General features: G+C 43.4%; 1 pseudogene; it reads left to right on the forward strand.

Annotated features, from left to right (window-relative positions):
• Positions 1 to 8,366: 8,366 nt before the first annotated feature.
• Positions 8,367 to 26,790, forward strand: part of LOC135527536 (collagen alpha-1(II) chain-like) — a 37,292-nt pseudogene continuing 18,868 nt past the window's right edge.

A 26,790-nucleotide genomic window follows, 5' to 3' on the forward strand; every position in this document is an offset into this window, starting at 1 on the left:
AACAAAGATTGTACTTTTTGGAGAAATGTCCTCTGGTCTGATGAAACAAAAATAGAACTGTTTGGCCATAATGACCATCGTTATGTTTGGTGGAAAAAGGGCGAGGCTTGCAAGCTGAAGACCACCATCCCAACCGTGAAGCACAGGGGTGGCAGCATCATGTTGTGGGGGTGCTTTGCTGCAGGAGGGACTGGTGCACTTCACAAAATAATAGCATCATGAGGCAGGAAAATTATGTGGATATATTGAAGCAACATCAAGATATCAGTCAGGAAGTTAAAGCTTGGTTGCAAATGGACAAAGACCCCAAGCATATGTCCAAAGTTGTGGCAAAATGGCTTAAGGACAACAAAGTGAAGGTATTAGAGTGGCAGAACTGAAAAGTGTGTGTGAGCAAGGAGGCCTACAAACCTGTGTAACTATATTCTTCATCTGAGGAACAGGAAAGATCGGACCAAAACGCAGCATGGTCAGTGTCCATTTTAATTTAATAAACTGAACACGAAATACAAAATAATGAAGTGCGACAACGAAATTTCGAAACAGTCCTGAAAGGTGACACAACCCACAAACACCAGGTGGGAACAACCTACCTAAGTATGGTTCTTAATCAGAGACAACGAAAGACAGCTGCCTCTGATTGGGAACCATACCATGCCAAACACATAGAAAAACAACATAGAATGCCCACCCCAACTCACGCCCGACCAAACCAAAAAGACATAAAAAGGAACTAAGGTCAGGGCGTGACAACCTGACTCAGTTACACCAGCTCTGTTAGGTGGAATGGGCCAAAATTCACCCAACTTATTGTGGGAAGCTTGTGGAAGACTACCCGAAACGTGTGACCCAAGTTAAACAATTTGAAGGCAATGCTACCAAATACTAATTGAGTGTATGTAAACTTCTGAGCAACTGGGAATGTGATGAACGAAATAAAATCTGGCATAAATAATTCTCTCTACTGTTATTCTGACATTTCGCATTCTTAAAATAAAGTGGTGATCCTAACTGACCTAAAATAGGGAATTTTTACTAGGATTAAATGTCAGGAATTGTGAAAAACCGAGTTAAAATGTATTTGGCTAAGGTGTTTGTAAACGTCCGACTTCAACTGTATGTATGATTGAAAACAGCTGCATTTATCATAAAACCCTGCTATGAAGTAAGAAATTATCACTACCTCCTTCCGATCAGCTCTCCGTTCCCTATTCCTAACCTTAACCAATATTCACTATAAAGCTGTCCCTGGATCAGTTGTTACAGTAAGAGCAGAAAGTGACCCAAGGTGAGATGGGTAGAGGGTTCAGTCTCTTTCTTCCCTGTATGATTAATGAGGGCTATCTCTAATAGGTCATGACCCTGGAAGGACTGTGCCTTTCCACTCAACAAAGACCCACATTCAGGCTTTCTCACCTGGCCCACCCTGTCTGCCACAGAGAGGTACACGGAAAAGATCATACATAGACATTTTATCCCCTTTTATCCCCATCCACCACTGCAGGGCTTCACAATGAAGAGAGTCTGACATGTGTTGTCTCTATCAGGAATGTTAAGGTTCTGGAGAAGAAGCAAACACTGCCATGGCCCATTCTGTTTGCTTGGAGGGGGCTGTTGGGCATCTGACCACATTGTAGCAGGTTAGCACTACTATATCAGCAACAATCTCGACATATTAGTGGACATTACTGTCATCAAGGGCAATGCGGTCTCAGGGAAATTCTTATTATTCTGTATGTAAATCTGTGACTCCATTTAGTATGATATATTACGTTACGTTACATGATGAATGGAATTGCGGTGGTACAATATCATATGAATTATAGGACATATAGTCATACATCTTACCCGGTCGTACAATAGCATATGAATTGGATTATGTAACTTAGCAGGCATATTGGAGAACGTATAGTACGACATGTGAGAACAGGTTGCTTGTTGCACTGTAACAACAAAGGAGAATTATGGGGAGAATTTATGTTGGCGGTTAGGGGAACTTAGGACAAGGTTAGGATAATTTACGTAAAAGGTTAGGAGAACTAAAATAACAAAGGTCAGGGGAATTTATGCAGGTTGTATTTTGTTGTCATGAACATTGCCCTGGAGGAAAAACTGAGCCATTTCTGCCAGCTGAAAAGTACAATTGTACAATTTCATGAAAACATAAATTTGCTTTTTGGCTTTAATTTAAGGTTAGGGATAGGCATTATGGTTAGTAGTGTGGTTAAGGTTAGGGTTCAAATCTGATTTTATGACTTTGTGGCTGTGCCAGCTATTGACCACTCTGCAGAGCTGCCTCCAGAACAAGATTCATGATGAACAATGCTAATCTGCGGAATTTACGCAGCAGGTTAAGGGATTTGGATTACGTTTAGAATACGGGTTAGGGGAAGGGTTAGCTACAATGCTACAGCTGCCCCAACGCAACTAAAACATAGCAATCCAGAGGTTGCATACGGTCACGGATTAACAACCTCCCTACTTTTGTTTCTGTCTAAAGCAGCTAGACCGTTAGTAGCTATCATACAACTTGGAGGTGTTCAGAAATATGTCAAGTATGTTTCGTATGGCTCTGAGGCCAGGCTGTGAAGGGATACTTTTTTGGTTTACAATAGACAGTATTAATGGTACTTGGTGAGTAGTGTTGTGGAGTAGTGAACTACATGTAATTCAACTAGAAATGTAAGTACATTTTGCAGTAGCTTGGTGGTCGTTGAAATACATTTAAATCTACATACTACTTTTTTTGCTAAAATAAAATATGGGTGAAGTAGGCAATCATTTCCTTTTCTCGGCATCAGACCTGCCTAATTATCCCTTGAAATATTGTTTTTTTGTGTTTAATAGGCTACATTACACATTCTGTTTTACATAAGACCCCAAAGTGATATATTCTTGCAATTTATAGTCTATGACATTTCAAATGTACGTATAATAATTTTTCACAAAGTAGTTTGGATGTAGTGAACTATTTTTTTCAAAGTAACTTTAGTTAAGTAAACCATTTTTCATTGGGTAGCTTTAGTGTATCTTACCTTCTTCCAATGTGAAGTAATTGGTAGCTTGGTAAACTGTATTTTCAGAGTAGATTCCCCAACACTGTTGATGAGTAGCTCATTACAGTTGGTTTGTATATTTTGTTCACCATTTCATTTTATTCAAGCAAATAATATCACTGGATATTCACAACATTTACTGGAAATGCCGGCAACACGCCTACAGTTTCCAGCCCTTAATATCCATTGCAAACAGTGGTGGCAGACATCTTCTTCTAACTGGTTCTCACAGCCTCATGTTAACTGGTCTTTGCCCAAAGAGGCCTCTTGTCGAAACTCTGACTGACCCTTAGTACACAGTCATTGACTGGAGTGCTCTTCACACCCAGAGGTTGCTTCAGGTCCTGCAATAACTGGATACCCATAAAGCCATAATCCAAGAATCTTTCTAGAATCTGACAGGCTAGATGTAGTTAATCCTCAGAGACACACTGGCCGGTTCTCATGCCCTCAGCGCTCCCTACAGTAGTTCACATGGTCCGCTTCATCTACACTCAACTCCTACTGTTAGCAAAGCTGATATGCCTCATATATATACACACACACACCATTCAAACGTTTGGGGTCACTTAGAAATGTCTTTTTTTAAAGAAAAGCTCATTTTTTTGTGCATTAAAATAGCATCAAATGTATCAAAAATAGTGTAGACATTGTTAATGTTGTAAATGACCATTGTAGCTGGAAACAGGATTTTTTAAAAATGGTTTATCTACGTAGGCGTACAGAGAACCATTATCAGCCATCCCTCGTCTTTCAATGGCACGTTAATCCAAGTTTATAATTTTAAAAGGCTAATTGATCATTAGAAAAGTCTTTTGCAATTATGTTAGCACAGTTAAACTGTGCTGATTAAAAAAAGCAATAAAATTCATTTAGACTAGTTGTATCTGGAGCGTCAGCATGTGGGTTCGATTACAAGCTCAAAATGGCCAGGATTTGTATTATTTCTTCTGAAACTCGTCTACTCTGAGAAATGAAGGCTATTCCATGCAAGAAATTGAAGATCTCATACAATGCTTTGTACCATTTCAGATTCTTCAAAGTAGCCACCCTTTGCCTTGACAGCTTTGCACACTCTTGGCATTCTCTCAACCAGCTTCATGAGGTAGTCCACTGGAATGCATTTCAATTAAGTATGCCTTGTCAAAAGTACATTTGTGGAATTTCTTTCCTTAATGCGCTTGAACCAATCAGTTGTGTTGTGACATGGTAGGGAAAGATAGCCCTATTTGGTAAAATACCAAGTCCATATTATGGCAAGAACAGCTTAAATAAGCAAAGAGAAACGACAGTCCATTGCTGGAAAGCTGTCAAGGCAAAGGGTGGCTACTTTGAGGAACCTAAAATATATTTGTTTAACACTTTGATTACTACATGATGCCATATGTGTTACTCCATAGTTTTGATGTCTTCACTATTAATTCTACAGTGTAGAAAATAGTAAAAATGTCACGTGGTGCGGAGCAGGTGAACCCAAGAGCAGACTCAGACGAGGAGACTGGGATGAGGTAACTAAGGTATTTATTGAAACAGAGGGAAGATGGGGTGCAGGCCAGGGGAAGCTCGGGCGGGTTGCAGGAGGCCAGGTGCGGAGGCTGAGGCTGGAGTTGGTATTGGGTATGCAGGTCCAGAGAGGAATCCAAGGACGCTGTGGAGTGGGGCAGGACTGACGAGACATGGGCCAAATACAGAGTGGGCAGAACTGCAGCGGAGAGGAAAACAGCGTCAGGCAAGGGAAAACAGGCATAACACGAAAACAGGATCTAAGCAGGAACAAAGGGCTAAAAAACACAGACTAACTGAGAAGAGGCTGCAATCTGGCAGCGTGGAAGTGGCTTGGCTGAGTATTTGTAGGTCTTGATTATGGAACAGGTTGCAGCTGGTGGGGATCTGCTCTGCCTCCAGCACACCTGTCTCAACCCACACAAACACCCCCCCCCCTTAAGGGCACCAAGACAAGGCTTATCTGAGTGTGAGGTATAGCATGCACGTAAGAGGGAGGTGTCAAGAATTATAGCGGGGAACCCAGGAGTGCTCCTCAGGCCCGTATCCCTCCCAGTCCACCAGGTACTGCCAGCCACGACCCCAACGGCGAATGTCCAGAAGCTGCCGGACGGTGTAGGCAGGATGGTCATTGATGAGCCGAGGGGGTGGAGGAGCTGCGGCAGGAGGAGACAGGGGACTGGAACTGACAGGTTTGATCAGGGATACGTGGAAGGAAGGGTGGGAGTTTCAGGCCACAGCAAAGGGGTTATTAATGATACTAACAATTTTAAATGGCCCAATCAATTGAGGGGAAAGTTTCTTAGAAGCCACCTTCATTGGCAGGTCCTTCAATGAGAGCCATACCTTTTGCCCTGGATTAGGGAGTGGATCCTGGCAGAGGCACGTAGAAGGGCAGCCTGGGCCTTCCTCCAGGTGCGAAGACAAAGCCGCATATGGTCATGGACTGAGGGTACCGCCACCTCGACCTCTCGGGCGGGGAATAAGGGGGGAGGGGGGTTGATAACCAGAGCACACTCGAAGGGTGGCATACCTGACCAGGATTTGTTGAGGGTGTTGTGGGCATATTCAACCCAGGGTAGCTGAGCACTCCAGGAGGAAGGGTTAGCAGAAGTCACGCAGGGTAGGGCAGTCTCCATCTCCTGGTTGGCCTGTTCAGTCTGGCCGTTGGTCAGGGGGTGACAGCCAAATGAAAGACTGACATTGATACCCAGTGCTGAACAGAAAGATCTCCATACCTGGGATGTGAACTGGGGTCCCCTGTCAGAAACGATGTCAGTAGGAATGTCATGTAGACGAAACACATGGGACACCAGCAGGTCAGCAATCTCCCTGGAGGACAGAAGCTTGGGGGGGACTGAAGTGAGCTTTGGAAAATCTGTCAGTTATGGTGAGGATGACAGTTACTGTTGGATAAGGGAAGGCCAGTGACGAAGTCCAGAGCTATGTGTGACCAGGGGCGACTGGGTATGGGAATAGGGCGAAGCAGGCCGGACGTGGGTTTCGTGGAGGTCTTATTCCAGGCACAGACCGAGCAGGCTGAGACACTCCCGGACGTATCTCTCCATGGTAGGCCACCAAAAGCGCTGACGAAGGCAGGCGAGGGTCTGGTTCATACCCGAGTGACAGGCGACGTGAGTAGAATGGGCCCACTGAAGATCAGAGCGAACTGAATCTGGAACAAATAGAGCATTTCTAGGACCGGGGTCAGGCTGGCTCTACTGAGCCTGGCGAATGCAGAACTCGATCTCCCAGGAGATGACGGAGGTGCAGGTAGATGGCACAATGGCTTCTAATGCAGGTAGATGGCACAATGGCTTCTGGCACGGAACCAGTGTTGTCGATGGTGAACTGGCAGGAGAGGGCGTCAGGCTTGGTATTCCTAGAACCGGGGAGATAAAGGAGTATGAAGTTAAATCTCCCGAAGAACAATGCCCAACTGGCTTGCCGAGAATTCAGACGCTTGGCGGTCTGGATGTAGGACAGGTTTTTGTGGTCCGTCCACACTATGAAGGGGAGAATAGAACCCTCCAGCCAGTGACGCCATTCCTCAAGAGCTAGCGTCACTGCCAGGAGTTCCTGGTTACCCATGTCAAAATTTCACGGCAAGTGAGAGATGACGGGAAAAGAATGCACATGGTTGGACCTTCTGATCAGAGGGGGGAACGTTGAGACAGAACAGCACCTACCCCGGTGTCGGAGGCATCCACATCCACGATGAACTGGAGTTCTGGGTCTGGCTGAGTTAGGACAGGAGTGGAAGTGAAGCGATGCTTGAGTTCCAGGAATGCTGCCTCTGCATCAGGGGTCCAGTGGAACGGAGTGGAGGTGAGAGGTGCTGCCAGACGGCTGTAGTTGCGGATGAATCTGTAAAAATTTGCAAACCCCAGGAAACGCTGTAGCTGCTTCAGGTTTGAGGGCGCAGGCCAGCCTGCGATTGCCCTGACCTTGGAAGGATCCATGCGTAACCATCCCTGTGCAATAATTTAACCCAGGAAAGATACAGAGGAAGCATGGAACTCACATTTTTCAGTTTTAACAAAAAGCTTATTCTCCAACAGTCGTTGGAGAACCTGGTGAACGTGTTCCTGGTGAGCCAAAAGAGTCCTTAAAATCTGACCGTTATCCACATAGACAAAAAAATGACGCGTCAAATCACATCCCTCAGTATATCATTGACTAGGCTCTGGAAAACAGCAGGGGTGTTAGTGAGACCAAAAGGCATGACCAAATATTCAAGGTGTCCAAGTGGTGTGTTGAACACCTTTGTGGGAGATATACTCAACAGTCTCCCGCAAATACCGAGCCACCTCCCTTTCAGGGCCAGTGAGAGAATGAACACCATGTTTAGTAAAAAAGGTGTGGAACAAATTGCTAATAATTCTGAGAGAATGAGGTAGAGAGAGCGAGAGAGATGTTCAAATGTTGACATTTTGGGCCTACAACATTTGCCATGCACAACCAATGCTGAGTGTGAGGGCCTGTGTAAGCAGACAGCTCAGCAGTTTAATTCACTTTCAGGTGTGATTGACATGATTGACAGTCGGCTAGGCAAACCAAGTGAGGAGATCTGATTTGAAGCTTCCCCTTGGGAGAATCCATGGACTTTCAAGCACTATTTCAGAGATGTGTGGGATTTAACCAGGTAACTTCAGTACAGGAGCTGATCTGTAAATCCCTGTTTCTCACCTGTATGAGTCCTAGGGTGTTGACATAAATTGCAACTGTATGTGACATAATCAGACCTGCACTACCATTACCACATCAACAGTAAGTTATTCAGATCACATATTATGTTATTGAGTTACAAATGTGTATTAATACACCCATAAGAGAGTTGGCTATTTTGCATGCCGATACAATGAAACCAATGAATGAGTGTAGGCCTACTCCTATTCAGTGAAGGCCTCAATGCACCTCGCCACCTGCAAATGGTAAAATCATAATTCTGTTGTTGATGACTTTCTTAATAGGTCTAGGCCTACCTCAGATATTCTAATCTCCATATTGTGAAGTTGTCTATCTATATGAGTTTGGCAGGTGAGTGGCCATACACTATTGTAATGGGGGGGTTGAAAGAGAACCAAAAAGTGTGATTTATAGGTAGCCTACCTCATCTCCACATGTCACGAGAGGAAAGGGAGAGAGAGGTCCCTGGGAGAATAGACGCTGAAGGAGTGGAGGGGAGGGAGATGTGGGTCGAGTTTCAGCTCCACTGGGGGTCGGGGGGAGGACTTGTATTTTGGAATATACGAAGATTCGTAGAAGGCACAGTGGACATAACCACGGTTCTTGCTCTGACGCGGTGGGTGTAAAGTGCCGGCTGGGGCCCCGCGTTGGATTCCACTTCGATTTTGGAAGGTTGACTGCATGGTTCCCTTGTAGTCTCTGGGACCACACATTACACACCACTGAAAGAGAGCTGCGTCTGCTCTGTCCCATCTTTTTCCTCACCCAAGTTCCTGCATGTCTAATATTTAGACATGTTCAGCTTTGTGGATTCACGGACTGTTCTGCTACTTGTAGCATCCCAAGTTGTTTTACTATCCATTGTCAGATGTCAGGAAGAGGATGACCGTAAGTTGCATCTTTCTGTTGAATTTTCTTTTGGATTCTTCTTATGATAACATTTGATCAACTAATCTTTTTCTTTCTGTATGACTGTGGCACTACCTTGGTATTTAAAGTGTGCAGTTTCTGCGCAATTCTCGCCTGCAAAATGAATAGGCTGAGTGTTGAATGTAAAACTGCTGCGAACATGATATGATATACAAGATATATCAACATTGGCATTGATGGAAGGGCACATACTCCGAAAAGTATTGGTCAGTCATTGGAGGAATTGCACAATTATGAATTACAATTCTTGCAGATACAATTCAGAGATTAAATGTGATTTATCTGGACTGTTATATTGTCCATGATGTCAAATTAAGAAATTACTATTTAAATAATGGTATTGAATTGAACAGTATATCCTAATACTGGTTTGATAATGACATAGTTAATTGCAACATTTTAATTACATTGTAAGTGTTTGAGGATATACAGGGCCTATGCATTGAAATTGTTTTTTTTGTGGGGAACATAGGTGAGGCTATCAAGGCACATCTGTGTGGGATGGAGGACCAGGTGAACAAGTGTGTGTTTGTTTCACTACTGGATATTCACTGTGGATCCCGTCGCTGCACAAGCACTCTCTCTAGTGCCAGTATTTAACAGCACTAATCTATTTGCATCAGACAGACACAGTGGCTCTCTTGAGATGCTTTGGCAGTTCTGTAGCTTTTTAGGCAATTTAGAGAACTTTTACTGTTGTTCAGAGTGGCATTTTATCCTCCTGAGAAAACAACATTATCAGCTCTGATTTCAAATGAATAGTTATATTGTTTTAGGTGACTCTTTGTTAGAATTGAGCGAATGAAATAGCTTGAGTTTCTGGGTGGTGGCTGAAATACTGTAGATTAAATAGTTCATCATTTGAAGAGACAGGGTCAGACACATCTTGACCCCAGACGAGCAGGCTCAAAGGGTATCAGGAAGTGAATGGCAGTTGGTCACTTAATGAGGGAGGAGTAGGTGTTTTATGAACAAACTTTGGAACAGGATACTCTCTGTATGTCGCTAGAGAGATGGGCTATGCTACATCACGCAACGTGTAATATATCATGTGCTGCTTTATAATCAACATATTCATGGACCTGTGCTACATAGGCTTTAATTTTTTATCCATTTAGTACCCGGAATAAGATAATGTAGGGGCCACATGCTCAGTGTAGTGGTAGTTTAAGCCTTTAGTAATGAATTAGGGATCGTGTGTCCATATATATCTCACCACAACTCAAAAAAGTTGTGGAACAAAACGTTACCAACCAACCCCACCTTATGTGGGGAAAGCTTAAATGGACTACTCATGTTATATAGTATAGTTTGGTAGCAGGTATGTGATAAGAACCACTTTTAAACTAATGCAAGAAAAACAAATAGTTATATTTCGTTATATTTAGCAGGCCAAACCTGAGACCCTATGCATGAAAGCTCACCATTCTTAATTCTCCAATGTGTCTGAACTGGTGCTTGACACAGCTATGCGATCCAGATGGAGAATTTATGAAGGATTCCCTGTTTACTTAGGGCAGCAGCTTGTCATTGGGCACAGTCTCCCAATGTGAGGGACTCATTCATGCAGGTCCATTCGTCACCAGAGAGTGCAGCAGGCCTACAGGTTAAATATACTCACTCCACTGGGAGAAATACCTACTACTCCCTTTAAATGGCACTGCTAAATGTACTATTTGTTGGTTGCATTGAAGCTGCTTTCTGCATATGATTACTGTAATCTGAATGGATGTTTCTGGTGCTTTGGCTTCCTTCTAAATGAATAAATCTTGCAGTTTGCGTGCAGGATAAATAAACCTGGGTGAGGCTTCCTGAGCTGTGCTGTTTTATGAAAATAAACCACAGGCTGGTGGTTAGAGCTTGTGAGACTGAGGCCCCCAGGTAAAATCAATGTCCCGAATCAGCACCCACCCAGACCAATGCCTTGACAGATCCTGTCTGCTCATGCTGCTAATCCATGTTGAAGAGTTTTGAGATGAGTCTATTAGGTCTAATACCTGGATATGATGGATATATTGATGTCATATGTTTTTGATGAATTATGCTGATATGCTTCTGTCTTTAATGTGGTTGATAACTCTCCCAAGCTGTGTGTGCAGTCATGTGAGTGAGAGTTTTGTGATGCTGTGTTGTGATGCTGTGATGCTGTGGTGTTGTGATGCTGTGTGCTGTGCGTGGGGTGTAAATGAGGCCTCATGCTAAGCTTGTCTCTCTCCCTCCCCCTCTTCCTCCCAACTGCCACCACTCACCTCCGCCCCTGTCTCTCTGTGACCCCCACCCCTCTCCTCCACCATCTTGCATGCAATGCCCATCCTGCTTGCCCTCTAACCTGTCCTGCCATTTTTTTTTACCCATGTCACCCCCTCATGCTCCCTCCCCTCACCTATCTACTATGATCACTGTCGTACCCTCTTTGCCAAACCACCACCCTCCACCCCATCTCTGCCCCATGCCCTCTGTATCACCCCCGTTGGTGGCCACAGAGGAGGCAGGCTCCTGCATCCAGGATGACCATCGTTATAATGATAAGGATGTGTGGAAGCCGGAGCCGTGTCGTATCTGTGTGTGTGACAGCGGGTCAGTGTTGTGTGATGAGATCATCTGCGAGGAGATAAAAGAGTGTGCCAACTCCATCATCCAACCTGGAGATCATCATCCAACCCCATCTGCCCTGCGGACGCCAGCGCCCCCACTGGTTGTCATTTATTTATTCACACATTCATGAATAAATTACTGTGCCCTTATCATGCCAACATTTTTGAATGGGGAAGTAAATTGCAGTTAAGATGTTAACTGGGGTTAACAGGTCCCCAGTAGCTTATTATACTGTACATGACTTTGGTGTGCAGATGTGAGTCAGGACAGAGTTCGTGGCTCATAAATTGATACGAAAGGTATTTACAAGTAGTTAGCTGTGATGTTCCCTATTCAAAAGTGTTACCTTTTTCCCTGCTTGTTTTGGGTTGGAGACTAAACCTGCAACGTCGTCTGGATATCCCTCTCTATGGATGTTCACTTTATGAGGAGTTTAATCCCTTAGTCGTGGAATCTGCTTTCCACCAGAAACAACAAGGGTCAATAATGAAAATGAGACACTTCTAAGTTTGCTTTCATTTTAGTGGCAGGTGGCTAAGAAGCCTCAGAACCTATGGGAGGCTGTTATCCTGAGCTGCCAATCACCGTCTCATTTTGTCCAATGGAAGCTCCGTTCCCACCACATCAAAGCGATCCTATTGGGTGAAGTAAGACAATGATTGACAACACATGATAGTCCCACCAACTTTGGGGTTCTGAAGTCTAATTTCTTCCATCACTAGTGTGCATACATACCATTTTGACTGCTTTGCCCTTTTTCTGAAGACACATTTTCTATAGCATCATCTTTTTATACACCTGTCACATATTACTCCTGTTATGTATGGATATGATCCTATTTCCAGTGACACACATGGGAGGGTCATTACTGTACCTCACTTTACCAGACTTGACCCAACCTCCTCCCAGGCTCAACACACAATATATAACATTAGCAAAGAGAAGAGATGCAAAGATAGGATAATATTGAGTATTATAATATTTTACTATCAAGATTCTAAGATATGTTCACTTTCAATGTAGAAAATACATATTTGCTCATCGAACAACACAACGAAACCAAAGCTGCTTTCACACCTCAGTCATTGTCTGTGTGTTATGTCTTTCTTTTCTGAAACATTCATTTTCCTGCATTTTGAAAGATTGAGAATTGTCTTTAAAAACTCAATTGTAATGACTTTAAGTACTTCAGGATATGTATCATCAATCTATCATAATAACCATGTTGTGTGCCATTTCATAACAGGACGCTTTCCTCCCTAAGGCCATTTATGCTTTGAACTCCATAGGATGTGTCAATGTTCTCAGTTGTAGGCTCCAAAATACGCTATAGAGACAAATATTTTAGTCTACACACTACACACTGAGGATTTGATCCAAACACCTGTTCCATCCCCTGGCTTTGCTTGCTTCTGCACCATCTCCCTCAACGTGGAACTGCAGCTTACCCTCCAACACACTCTGGATGGTTCTCAGAGTCTAGGGTTTGGACTACTGTCTTTGGTTTCCATTGGTTTCCACATGTGTGGCTTTTAATCAGGGGTTTTCAACCCCTGGAGGTTTGGCCCCTACACACAGCAATCCGGCAGTCTCAGGTTCACCCTTTTTAATGTTGTTTTCTCTCTCTTCCTCATCCCACCCATCTGCAACATCAGACGTGGCGATTGGTGCTAAGGTGAGACCATGGGCAACGATGATATGATAGCTATACTGAAAGCTGTTCTGGACAAATCACAATTGAAGGATATTTTCTGTTGTTGGATCAGCAATGTGTTATTTCAGACAATGTATCAAATTTCACACTGTATCGTATTAAGTGATCATCTAAACACTGCATCCACACACTAAACAACACTTAGACTTACATGATGTGAGTATGTCTTAATACAGAGTTTAAATTATGACCACTGACTTTCTTGTTAATGTACTCTACTAGGGCCAGAAGGGGGAACCCGGCGAGATTGCAGATGTAAGTATGCACCCTAAGATTTACAGTTTAGTCTAATTATTTAGCTGCTATTCTTGACACAGGGGATCTCTTGATTTGTATTATCTCACGCTCTGATTTCTTCTCAGTATCGTTTATTCATATGACAGCTTATTGGGCTGCACGATAGCTCATGCTTACTCAGAAAGACATCAGAAGGTTATTTTGTCCATCAAATCTAAGTGAAGGCACTGAGGGTTCTGTTTAAGTACCCATGCATGCCATTGCCAAGCATTCGCGAACAACTGCATATAAAGATTTTCAAGACTGTGACAATGTTACAATAGCCTCACTTAAAACTCACATACATGCAGTAAAGCTATCCAAGTCAGTATCTGGGTTGACTCTCCTCAGCATCTTGGATGAACTGTGGCTGGACAGGCAACATTCCATTGAGTGTTACGGATGACCGATTTGCATATTGTTCTTCTTCTTTTGGGGAATAATATGATTCCAAGAAAGCCAAAGCCTCCAGTTGATAAGTGATTAGCTACCATGCTTTGAACCTGCTGTTTTTTTAGGGCCTTGAATGACAATATGGAAGGAAACCTACATTCCTCGGAAATAACGGATCCAAACCAATCACCATACATCCATTTAGTAATGTTTTTATTCACTGGTATGCAAGGATCCTTAGAAAACGAACCTTGACAAGCAGAAGATGTTTTCAGCTAAACTAACTTGTCTGGCAACAGAGTTCCTGGTGAAGTCTATTTTGTGCTGTTTGTCCATGGCCACAGTGTCCTGGAATGTTCTTTCCCAGCAGCTTAGCTATTCAAGTCAGTGCAGCCCAACACCGTATCAAAGACATCAAGCCTTTCATAAGACTACTTTTATCTGAGCAAGCTATCCTTTATGTCCCATTGTCCAGGTTGTAGGAGCACATGGACCAGCAGGCCCTATGGTAAACATACTCTCATATATTTATTTGATCATTTGTTTTATGAATTATAATGACAATTGTTTACATATATTCCATGAAAAATGATTTGTGTTGTATTTTGCCTTGCAGAATATCTTTCATGAGTTGTAATTTGCATCTTGCCCCAGCACAATATCCTTGATGAAGTACTATTGGTCATCCTAATATGTTTGTTTGCGCAGGGCCCCTCAGGCGAGCAGGGACCTCGTGGATCAGCCGGAGCTAAGGGTGATAAGGTAAGACACAGAATCCCTATAACTTTTAGGAATCTGTCTGTGGTGTGGACTGAAATCAATGCTAACCATTCAACATCGGTAATTGCTGTGAGAGATCACTGCATAGTTTATTATGTATGAGACTTTGAATTTAGCTCCACGATAGTAAGATATATATCCTGCATTATTTTGGAAAACCTCCCCAATATGGAGAAGATTCTCCTCTATAATGACTAAAATAATATAATAAGATTCAAACAACATAGTGGCATGTATCCCTAAAGCACCTCAATATGTTCTCTGCAATTATTCACCATTGGCCAGGCTAGTAATGCAGCAAATTGAAAGGTTAATTGATGCATTACAGTTGATTGGTTGATTGATTGACTGATTTGTTGATTGATTCCAAACAGAATAACATTCTGTCATAATACTGAACATATTTAGGTATTGAACCCGTTGTTGAATGCGTTTGTCCCTCTCTCATTTTCCCTAGGGAAATGTTGGCCCCAGAGGCAGAGATGGCGAGCCTGGCACCCCAGGGAACCCCGGACCCCCTGGCCCACCCGGACCTAACGGACCTGCAGGCCTTGGCGGGGTAAGTGGCATGAGACAAATGACAGGACAGTAGATCAGTGGGGCAGGACGTCACCACCACAAAACTCTGTGTCTTTGTCTGTGTGGTGCAGAGAAGCACTCTGCACCACACAGACTGGAGCAGTAGAGCATCGGGAATACTCTAATGGTCAGGTGTGTGTGTGTGTGTGTGTGTGTGTGTGTGTGTGTGTGTGTGTGTGTGTGTGTGTGTGTGTGTGTGTGTGTGTGTGTGTGTGCGCGCGAGTGAGAAAGAGACTAAGCTATAAGCCTATGTGTTGCTCTATGTGCTAGTAGAATAGGGATCGAGAAACAAAGATGGATGACACATTGCTAAGCTACTGTACCACAGTCAATCTCAGTGTGTGTGTGTGAGAAAGAGACTAAGCTATAAGCCTATGTGTTGCTCTATGTGTTAGTAGAATAAGAGGATTGAGAAAAGAAAGATGGATGATACATTGACTGTGGTACAGTAGCTTAGCAATCTCACTGTGTGTGTGTGTGTGTGTGTGTGTGTGTGTGTGTGTGTGTGTGAGTGAGAAAGAGACTAAGCTATAAGCCTATGTGTTGCTCTATGTGTTAGTAGAATAGGGATCGAGAAACAAAGATGGATGACACATTGCTACGCTACTGTGTGTGTGTGTGTGTGTGTGTGTGTGTGTGTGTGTGTGAAAGAGACTAGGCTATAAGCCTATGTGTTGCTCTATGGATGACACATTGCTAAGCTACTGTACCACAGTCAATCTCACCGTGTGTGTGTGAAAGACACTAAGCTATAAGCCTATGTGTTGCTCTATGTGTTGCTCTATGGAAGACACATTGCTAAGCTACTGTACCACAGTCAATCTCACCATTATTATACCTCCTGACAACTACTAAGTAAATGTGCCACCATATTGTTTTGTTGCGCCAGAGCAGTGGCGAGGCAGAAATACAGCCTGTGAAAGCTTTGGTAGACACCAGGGGGCAGTGAATCTACTGTAGACCCTGTCAATTCAGTAACAATGTCCCCTTACCTTTCTGCAGAACTTTGCTGCTCAGATGGCTGGTGGATTCGACGAGAAAGCTGGAGGTGCACAGATGGGAGTGATGCAAGGACCTATGGTAAGGGGACAGGAGACGTTACTGTAAATGAACTTAACAGAATCCAGAGGGGTTAAAAATGCTTCAAAATGAATGAATGAAACACCTAAAATTATAGTTTTAAGCTAAATAGATAGGTAGGTATATGGTGAATGTAGGGTGGTAGTAGCATGCTGTATTACAGACTTGAAGCCACACTGCCACCTGGTGGTAAAAATGAACCACTGTATGCTGTCCGTCAACCCATTGACATGTACTGTATTTATTTTCCTTCTTTGTTCTTATACCACCATACAACCACAGGCTGAGAACTAACTAATTGTGCAACATCATAAGACACATAGACCATGCTATTTGGCTACAATGGCTTGCCTGACAATTCAAAGGGTTTTGACTAATTATCAAATATCCCAACAGTTTTGAGCTATAAATTGTTCTAAATATGATGTATTTCTTCTCACTCTGTAGGGCCCTATGGGTCCCCGTGGTCCCCCTGGTCCTTCTGGAGCCCCTGTAAGTATACACACCTTCCTTACTGCAGGCCGGACACCTCTCTAAGCCTTAGTAATAACCACAACAGAAGGAGAATGTTGTGTAATTGCTACTGTAATTTAATAGCTAATAGCTACTGACATTGTGTTAGATGTCTATGTACATACGACTCAGTGCTGTAGAATAGTACTTGACCCTTTAGCCTTCAGTATTGGATGGTTAAGACATTATTTCATGGCTTATCTCTATCCTAATATGCGGTATGGATCCGTATTGTGGACACCCTAAGCCAATAGCAATATGCAGACTATCAGGATGTCTTTGACTAAATGTTCCTTCTAATCAATTCCAGGGCCCACAAGGTTTCCAAGGTAACCCCGGAGAGACTGGAGAGCCAGGCCCAGCTGTGAGTATCCAAAACTATCCCAGGGTGCACCACAAATCTCGGTGTCACGATAACAACATAGAATTAGAATGCATAGCCCTTGGCAGCAACACCGGCACATTCTAGTATTAGCTATCTAGGGAGTAGTTTTCCATTTTACGCTATTTGATTGCATACTTACCACATGAAACAGAGAAATTAGGGTTTACAGTGAAAGTGTCTAATAAACCCACTCAGACGGGCAATATAATTAAAAATTCTCATCCTCAGCACTGATAGCCGTTTTATGCATTTTGTTTCTATAAAAAAGACCTTATGCAACCCAGTTTGACCAAAAATCCCTGACCTGTAGAAGTGGATGGAATGTCTGTTTATGTGAGGATCACATGGACCTCCATCCCCCACAGAGTTCAAGTGAAGATCACCAACATCCTTACCCTTCATTAAAATCAAACCACTAGCAACAGGAAAATGCCACCGTCCTCTACATGCTGTGAATATCAGATAAACATAGACAGGGTTTCCTTTTAAACAGAACTGCCTGCTACATAACAGTTTCATTAGAGTTGGCAAGGAGACTTCGAAGACAAGGTTGAAGGCACTGAAGTTATTATGTAAATGTGGAATGGCGTTGTTTCATTTGAGTTAACTATGGGAAGGTAGCTTCTTATACTAGTTTGTTCTTAGTCACAACAATTAAGTGTACAACCTCCAGCCTAAACAATAACAACCACCTCTCTCTCCTTATAACAGGGCCCCCTGGGACCACACGGACCACCCGGACCTTCTGGCAAACCAGGAAGTGATGTAAGTATTGTCATCTTCATCAACAAAACCAGATCCATGGCTCAGGTCTGAGTTCTGTTGTCAAGTAGAGCACAAGCACACACCATGTTATTTTCACACTGAGGACAAAAGGCTTCACTATCACATATAGAGCTCTAAATATGCTGCGTTACTTCAGTTGTGTTATGTACATAGAGCGCATTAACAAAGTTCTTACCACCTGCCCAAACTATCATTAACCTATTGACTTGCCATATTCCAGTAGCCTGAGCGGCAGTCTGTTTCTGCTCTCTTGCCAACTTCTTATGATATTGTCATACTTGACAATGAGAATGGAGGAGGCAAAAGGACAAACAGATCTGGGACCAGGCCATACTCCAGTGCCCCATCGTTGTTCCATCATGAAGAGTGGACCTTGTTTTCCCCCACTGTTTAAAACCACAAGCATGCTTCTCTTTGACACAGTATCACGAAGCAGTCCACAAAGCACCACACTTGCCTACCATTGTCCCCCATTGAATATCTATAGTTTAAATAATCTTCAGCTCTATGTCCACAATCTGAAGTTCCATATTTACCCCCCCACCCACCCACCCCACCCCCCCATCATGTACACAAATATGTCCACCAGGGGGCATTCTCTTCCTGAGCTGAATTCATCTGCTTGAAATATAAAATGTGAAAAGTTCTCTTGGACATTTATTATTCAGTTGATACACTCCTGATAATCATACCTATAATCATAATCAATCATTACTTCCTCTCTTTATTTCTAGGGTGATAATCTATCATTACTCCCTCTCTTTATTTCTAGGGTGATAATCAATCATTACTTCCTCTCTTTATTTCTAGGGTGAGGCTGGCAAACCTGGCAAGGCTGGTGAGCGTGGACCTGCAGGGCCTCAGGTAAACAGAGAGACATAGTCCCAAAAGGTATACAAAACCATGTCCACAACATTAGAGCACATTGCCATGGATCACCGCTCTCTAGTTTTACTCATCAATTGCCTTTGTTACATCTTAAAATTTCCTGATGAATTAAATTCAATTAAACATTCAATATTCTAAGACAGATGTTCCTTTAACAGATGAATCCCACACAGAATCCTTTATTATCTAATTGATCTCTTTATTTCAGGGAGCTCGTGGATTCCCCGGAACTCCTGGTCTTCCTGGAATCAAAGGACACAGGGTGGGTGTTTCATCATGCTTCCTTTATAATCACAACTCCAGCAGAAAGGATGTTATGATGTTACACGTTCAACGTGATTAACAAGACAATCACTGAGCTAATTAGTGTTAATTGATCAGTCTAATGAGACGGATGTAGATTAAGTGTCTCTCTATGTCTGTCTGTCTGCCTGTCTGTGTGTAGGGTCACCCTGGTCTGGATGGAGCTAAGGGAGAAGGCGGTGCTGCTGGAGCCAAGGTAAGACTGGCAACTAGATCTTCAACTCATCAAATCTTTCCATTTCTATTCCTGTGTCTGACTATCTGACTGACTGTCTGATTAGCAGTCTGATTGGCTGACAGACTGACTGTGTCGTCTCTATAGGGTGAGGGTGGTGCTCCCGGAGAGAACGGCGCGTCTGGACCAATGGTAAGAGAGCAGTACACCTGTGCATTACCAGAATAATGTGAGTAAAAAGCCCTTATCACCTACTGTTTTGCTTAGCGTGACCAAGCTAAGTGTTCATCTTGTGTCTCTGTCTCCTGTAGGGACCACGTGGTCTGCCTGGCGAGAGAGGCCGTCCCGGACCTTCTGGCTCTGCTGTGAGTTAACACAGACATGTGGCTTTAACTCTCTCTGTTATAAATGCACTCTTGAATAATACATGAACTCAACAATTCAGGCAATTACACACCAAATGATCCAAAGCCCTGAATGATATGCCTAATATTTTTGAGGATTCATGTCCACAATCCCAATCAATCCTAACCAGACCCAGTGATATTCTGTACACTAACCTTCCAGACAATCCTAACCAGACCCAGTGATATTCTGTACACTAGCCTACCAGACAATCCTAACCAGACCCAGTGATATTCTGTACACTAACCTTCCAGACAATCCTAACCAGACCCAGTGATATTCTGTACACTAGTCTACCAGACAATCCTAACCAGACCCAGTGATATTCTGTACACTAACCTACCAGACAATCCTAACCAGACCCAGTGATATTCTGTACACTAGCCTACCAGACAATCTTAACCAGACCCAGTGATATTCTGTACACTAACCTACCAGACAATCCTAACCAGACCCAGTGATATTCTGTACACTAACCTACCAGACAATCTTAACCAGACCCAGTGATATTCTGTACACTAACCTACCAGACAATCCTAACCAGACCCAGTAATATTCTGTACACTAAAATACCAGACAATCCTAACCAGACCCAGTGATATTCTGTACACTAGCCTACCAGACAATCCTAACCAGACCCAGTGATATTCTGTACACTAACCTACCAGACAATCTTTACCAGACCCAGTGATATTCTGTACACTAACCTACCAGACAATCCAAACCAGACCCAGTGATATTCTGTACACCAGCCTACCAGACAATCCTAACCAGACCCAGTGATATTCTGTACACTAACCTACCAGACAATCCTAACCAGACCCAGTGATATTCTGTACACTAGCCTACCAGACAATCCTAACCAGACCCAGTGATATTCTGTACACTAGTCTACCAGACAATCCTAACCAGACCCAGTGATATTCTGTACACTAACCTACCAGACAATCCTAACCAGACCCAGTGATATGCTGTACACTAGCCTACCAGACAATCCTAACCAGACCCAGTGATATTCTGTACACTAGCCTACCAGACAATCCTAACCAGACCCAGTGATATTCTGTACACTAACCTACCAGACAATCCTAACCAGACCCAGTGATATGCTGTACACTAACCTACCAGACAATCCTAACCAGACCCAGTGATATTCTGTACACTAGTCTACCAGACAATCCTAACCAGACCCAGTGATATTCTGTACACTAACCTACCAGACAATCCTAACCAGACCCAGTGATATTCTGTACACTAACCTACCAGACAATCCTAACCAGACCCAGTGATATTCTGTACACTAGCCTACCAGACAATCCTAACCAGACCCAGTGATATTCTGTACACTAACCTACCAGACAATCCTAACCAGACCCAGTGATATTCTGTACACTAACCTACCAGAAAATCCTAACCAGACCCAGTGATATTCTGTACACTAGCGTACCAGACAATCCTAACCAGACCCAGTGATATTCTGTACACTAACCTACCAGACAATCCTAACCAGACCCAGTGATATTCTGTACACTAACCTACCAGACAATCCTAACCAGACCCAGTGATATTCTGTACACTAGCCTACCAGACAATCCTAACCAGACCCAGTGATATTCTGTACACTATCCTACCAGACAATCCTAACCAGACCCAGTGATATTCTGTACACTAACCTACCAGACAATCCTAACCAGACCCAGTGATATTCTGTACACTAACCTACCAGACAATCCTAACCAGACCCAGTGATATTCTGTTCACTAGCCTACCAGACAATCCTAACCAGACCCAGTGATATTCTGTACACTAGTTTACCAGACAATCCTAACCAGACCCAGTGATATTCTGTACACTAGCCTACCAGACAATCTTAACCAGACCCAGTGATATTCTGTACACTAACCTACCAGACAATCCTAACCAGACCCAGTGATATTCTGTACACTAACCTACCAGAAAATCCTAACCAGACCCAGTGATATTCTGTACACGAGCCTACCAGACAATCCTAACCAGACCCAGTGATATTCTGTACACTAGTCTACCAGACAATCCTAACCAGACCCAGTGATATTCTGTACACTAGCCTACCAGACAATCTTAACCAGACCCAGTGATATTCTGTACACTAACCTACCAGACAATCCTAACCAGACCCAGTGATATTCTGTACACTAATCTACCAGACAATCTTAACCAGACCCAGTGATATTCTGTACACTAACCTACCAGACAATCCAAACCAGACCCAGTGATATTCTGTACACTAGCCTACCAGACAATCCTAACCAGACCCAGTGATATTCTGTACACTAACCTACCAGACAATCCTAACCAGACCCAGTGATATTCTGTACACTAACCTACCAGACAATCCTAACCAGACCCAGTGATATTCTGTACACTAGCCTACCAGACAATCCTAACCAGACCCAGTGATATTCTGTACACTAACCTACCAGAAAATCCTAACCAGACCCAGTGATATTCTGTACACTAGCCTACCAGACAATCCTAACCAGACCCAGTGATATTCTGTACACTAACCTACCAGACAATCCTAACCAGACCCAGTGATATTCTGTACACTAACCTACCAGACAATCCTAACCAGACCCAGTGATATTCTGTACACTAGCCTACCAGACAATCCTAACCAGACCCAGTGATATTCTGTACACTATCCTACCAGACAATCCTAACCAGACCCAGTGATATTCTGTACACTAACCTACCAGACAATCCTAACCAGACCCAGTGATATTCTGTACACTAACCTACCAGACAATCCTAACCAGACCCAGTGATATTCTGTTCACTAGCCTACCAGACAATCCTAACCAGACCCAGTGATATTCTGTACACTAGTCTACCAGACAATCCTAACCAGACCCAGTGATATTCTGTACACTAGTCTACCAGACAATCCTAACCAGACCCAGTGATATTCTGTACACTAACCTACCAGACAATCCTAACCAGACCCAGTGATATTCTGTACACTAGCCTACAAGACAATCCTAACCAGACCCAGTGATATTCTGTACACTAACCTACCAGACACTCCTAACCAGACCCAGTGATATTCTGTACACTAACCTACCAGACAATCCTAACCAGACCCAGTGATATTCTGTACACTAACCTACCAGACAATCCTAACCAGACCCAGTGATATTCTGTACACAAGCCTACCAGACAATCCTAACCAGACCCAGTGATATTCTGTACACTAGCGTACCAGACAATCCTAACCAGACCCAGTGATATTCTGTACACTAACCTACCAGACAATCCTAACCAGACCCAGTGATATTCTGTACACTAACCTACCAGACAATCCTAACCAGACCCAGTGATATTCTGTACACTAGACTACCAGACAATCCTAACCAGATCCAGTGATATTCTGTACACTAGTCTACCAGACAATCCTAACCAGACCCAGTGATATTCTGTACACTAGTCTACCAGACAATCCTAACCAGACCCAGTGATATTCTGTACACTAGCCTACCAGACAATCCTAACCAGACCCAGTGGTATTCTGTACACTAGCCTACCAGACAATCCTAACCAGTCCCAGTGGTATTCTGTACACTAGCCTACCAGACAATCCTAACCAGACCCAGTGATGTTCTGTACACTAACCTACCAGACAATCCTAACCAGACCCAGTGATATTCTGTACACTAGCCTACCAGACAATCCTAACCAGACCCAGTGATATTCTGTACACTAACCTACCAGACAATCTTAACCAGACCCAGTGATATTCTGTACAGTAACCTACCAGACAATCCTAACCAGACCCAGTGATATTCTGTACACTAACCTACCAGACAATCTTTACCAGACCCAGTGATATTCTGTACACTAACCTACCAGACAATCCTAACCAGACCCAGTGATATTCTGTACACTAACCTACCAGACAATATTAACCAGACCCAGTGATATTCTGTACACTAACCTACCAGACAATCCTAACCAGACCCAGTGATATTCTGTACACTAACCTACCAGACAATCCTAACCAGACCCAGTGATATTCTGTACACTAACCTACCAGACAATCTTAACCAGACCCAGTGATATTCTGTACACTAGCCTACCAGACAATCCTAACCAGACCCAGTGATATTCTGTACACTAGCCTACCAGACAATCCTATCCAGACCCAGTGATATTCTGTACACTAACCTACCAGACAATCCTAACCAGACCCAGTGATATTCTGTACACTAGACTACCAGACAATCCTAACCAGACCCAGTGATATTCTGTACACTAACCTACCAGACAATCCTAACCAGACCCAGTGATATTCTGTACACTAACCTACCAGACAATATTAACCAGACCCAGTGATATTCTGTACACTAACCTACCAGACAATCCTAACCAGACCCAGTGATATTCTGTACACTAACCTACCAGACAATCCTAACCAGACCCAGTGATATTCTGTACACTAGCCTACCAGACAATCCTAACCAGACCCAGTGATATTCTGTACACTAACCTACCAGACAATCCTAACCAGACCCAGTGATATGCTGTACACTAACCTACCAGACAATCCTAACCAGACCCAGTGATATTCTGTACACGAGCCTACCAGACAATCCTAACCAGACCCAGTGATATTCTGTACACTAGTCTACCAGACAATCCTAACCAGACCCAGTGATATTCTGTACACTAACCTACCAGACAATCCTAACCAGACCCAGTGATATTCTGTACACTAACCTACCAGACAATCCTAACCAGACCCAGTGATATTCTGTACACTAGCCTACCAGACAATCCTAACCAGACCCAGTGATATTCTGTACACTAACCTACCAGACAATCCTAACCAGACCCAGTGATATTCTGTACACTAACCTACCAGAAAATCCTAACCAGACCCAGTGATATTCTGTACACTAGCGTACCAGACAATCCTAACCAGACCCAGTGATATTCTGTACACTAACCTACCAGACAATCCTAACCAGACCCAGTGATATTCTGTACACTAACCTACCAGACAATCCTAACCAGACCCAGTGATATTCTGTACACTAGCCTACCAGACAATCCTAACCAGACCCAGTGATATTCTGTACACTATCCTACCAGACAATCCTAACCAGACCCAGTGATATTCTGTACACTAACCTACCAGACAATCCTAACCAGACCCAGTGATATTCTGTACACTAACCTACCAGACAATCCTAACCAGACCCAGTGATATTCTGTTCACTAGCCTACCAGACAATCCTAACCAGACCCAGTGATATTCTGTACACTAGTCTACCAGACAATCCTAACCAGACCCAGTGATATTCTGTACACTAGCCTACCAGACAATCTTAACCAGACCCAGTGATATTCTGTACACTAACCTACCAGACAATCCTAACCAGACCCAGTGATATTCTGTACACTAACCTACCAGAAAATCCTAACCAGACCCAGTGATATTCTGTACACGAGCCTACCAGACAATCCTAACCAGACCCAGTGATATTCTGTACACTAGTCTACCAGACAATCCTAACCAGACCCAGTGATATTCTGTACACTAGCCTACCAGACAATCTTAACCAGACCCAGTGATATTCTGTACACTAACCTACCAGACAATCCTAACCAGACCCAGTGATATTCTGTACACTAATCTACCAGACAATCTTAACCAGACCCAGTGATATTCTGTACACTAACCTACCAGACAATCCAAACCAGACCCAGTGATATTCTGTACACTAGCCTACCAGACAATCCTAACCAGACCCAGTGATATTCTGTACACTAACCTACCAGACAATCCTAACCAGACCCAGTGATATTCTGTACACTAACCTACCAGACAATCCTAACCAGACCCAGTGATATTCTGTACACTAGCCTACCAGACAATCCTAACCAGACCCAGTGATATTCTGTACACTAACCTACCAGAAAATCCTAACCAGACCCAGTGATATTCTGTACACTAGCCTACCAGACAATCCTAACCAGACCCAGTGATATTCTGTACACTAACCTACCAGACAATCCTAACCAGACCCAGTGATATTCTGTCACACTAACCTACCAGACAATCCTAACCAGACCCAGTGATATTCTGTACACTAGCCTACCAGACAATCCTAACCAGACCCAGTGATATTCTGTACACTATCCTACCAGACAATCCTAACCAGACCCAGTGATATTCTGTACACTAACCTACCAGACAATCCTAACCAGACCCAGTGATATTCTGTACACTAACCTACCAGACAATCCTAACCAGACCCAGTGATATTCTGTTCACTAGCCTACCAGACAATCCTAACCAGACCCAGTGATATTCTGTACACTAGTCTACCAGACAATCCTAACCAGACCCAGTGATATTCTGTACACTAGTCTACCAGACAATCCTAACCAGACCCAGTGATATTCTGTACACTAACCTACCAGACAATCCTAACCAGACCCAGTGATATTCTGTACACTAGCCTACAAGACAATCCTAACCAGACCCAGTGATATTCTGTACACTAACCTACCAGACACTCCTAACCAGACCCAGTGATATTCTGTACACTAACCTACCAGACAATCCTAACCAGACCCAGTGATATTCTGTACACTAACCTACCAGACAATCCTAACCAGACCCAGTGATATTCTGTACACAAGCCTACCAGACAATCCTAACCAGACCCAGTGATATTCTGTACACTAGCGTACCAGACAATCCTAACCAGACCCAGTGATATTCTGTACACTAACCTACCAGACAATCCTAACCAGACCCAGTGATATTCTGTACACTAGCCTACAAGACAATCCTAACCAGACCCAGTGATATTCTGTACACTAACCTACCAGACACTCCTAACCAGACCCAGTGATATTCTGTACACTAACCTACCAGACAATCCTAACCAGACCCAGTGATATTCTGTACACTAGCCTACAAGACAATCCTAACCAGACCCAGTGATATTCTGTACACTAACCTACCAGACACTCCTAACCAGACCCAGTGATATTCTGTACACTAACCTACCAGACAATCCTAACCAGACCCAGTGATATTCTGTACACTAACCTACCAGACAATCCTAACCAGACCCAGTGATATTCTGTACACAAGCCTACCAGACAATCCTAACCAGATCCAGTGATATTCTGTACACTAGTCTACCAGACAATCCTAACCAGACCCAGTGATATTCTGTACACTAGT

Source organism: Oncorhynchus masou, chromosome 33 (assembly GCF_036934945.1).
Source record: "Oncorhynchus masou masou isolate Uvic2021 chromosome 33, UVic_Omas_1.1, whole genome shotgun sequence".
NCBI lineage: Eukaryota > Metazoa > Chordata > Actinopteri > Salmoniformes > Salmonidae > Oncorhynchus > Oncorhynchus masou.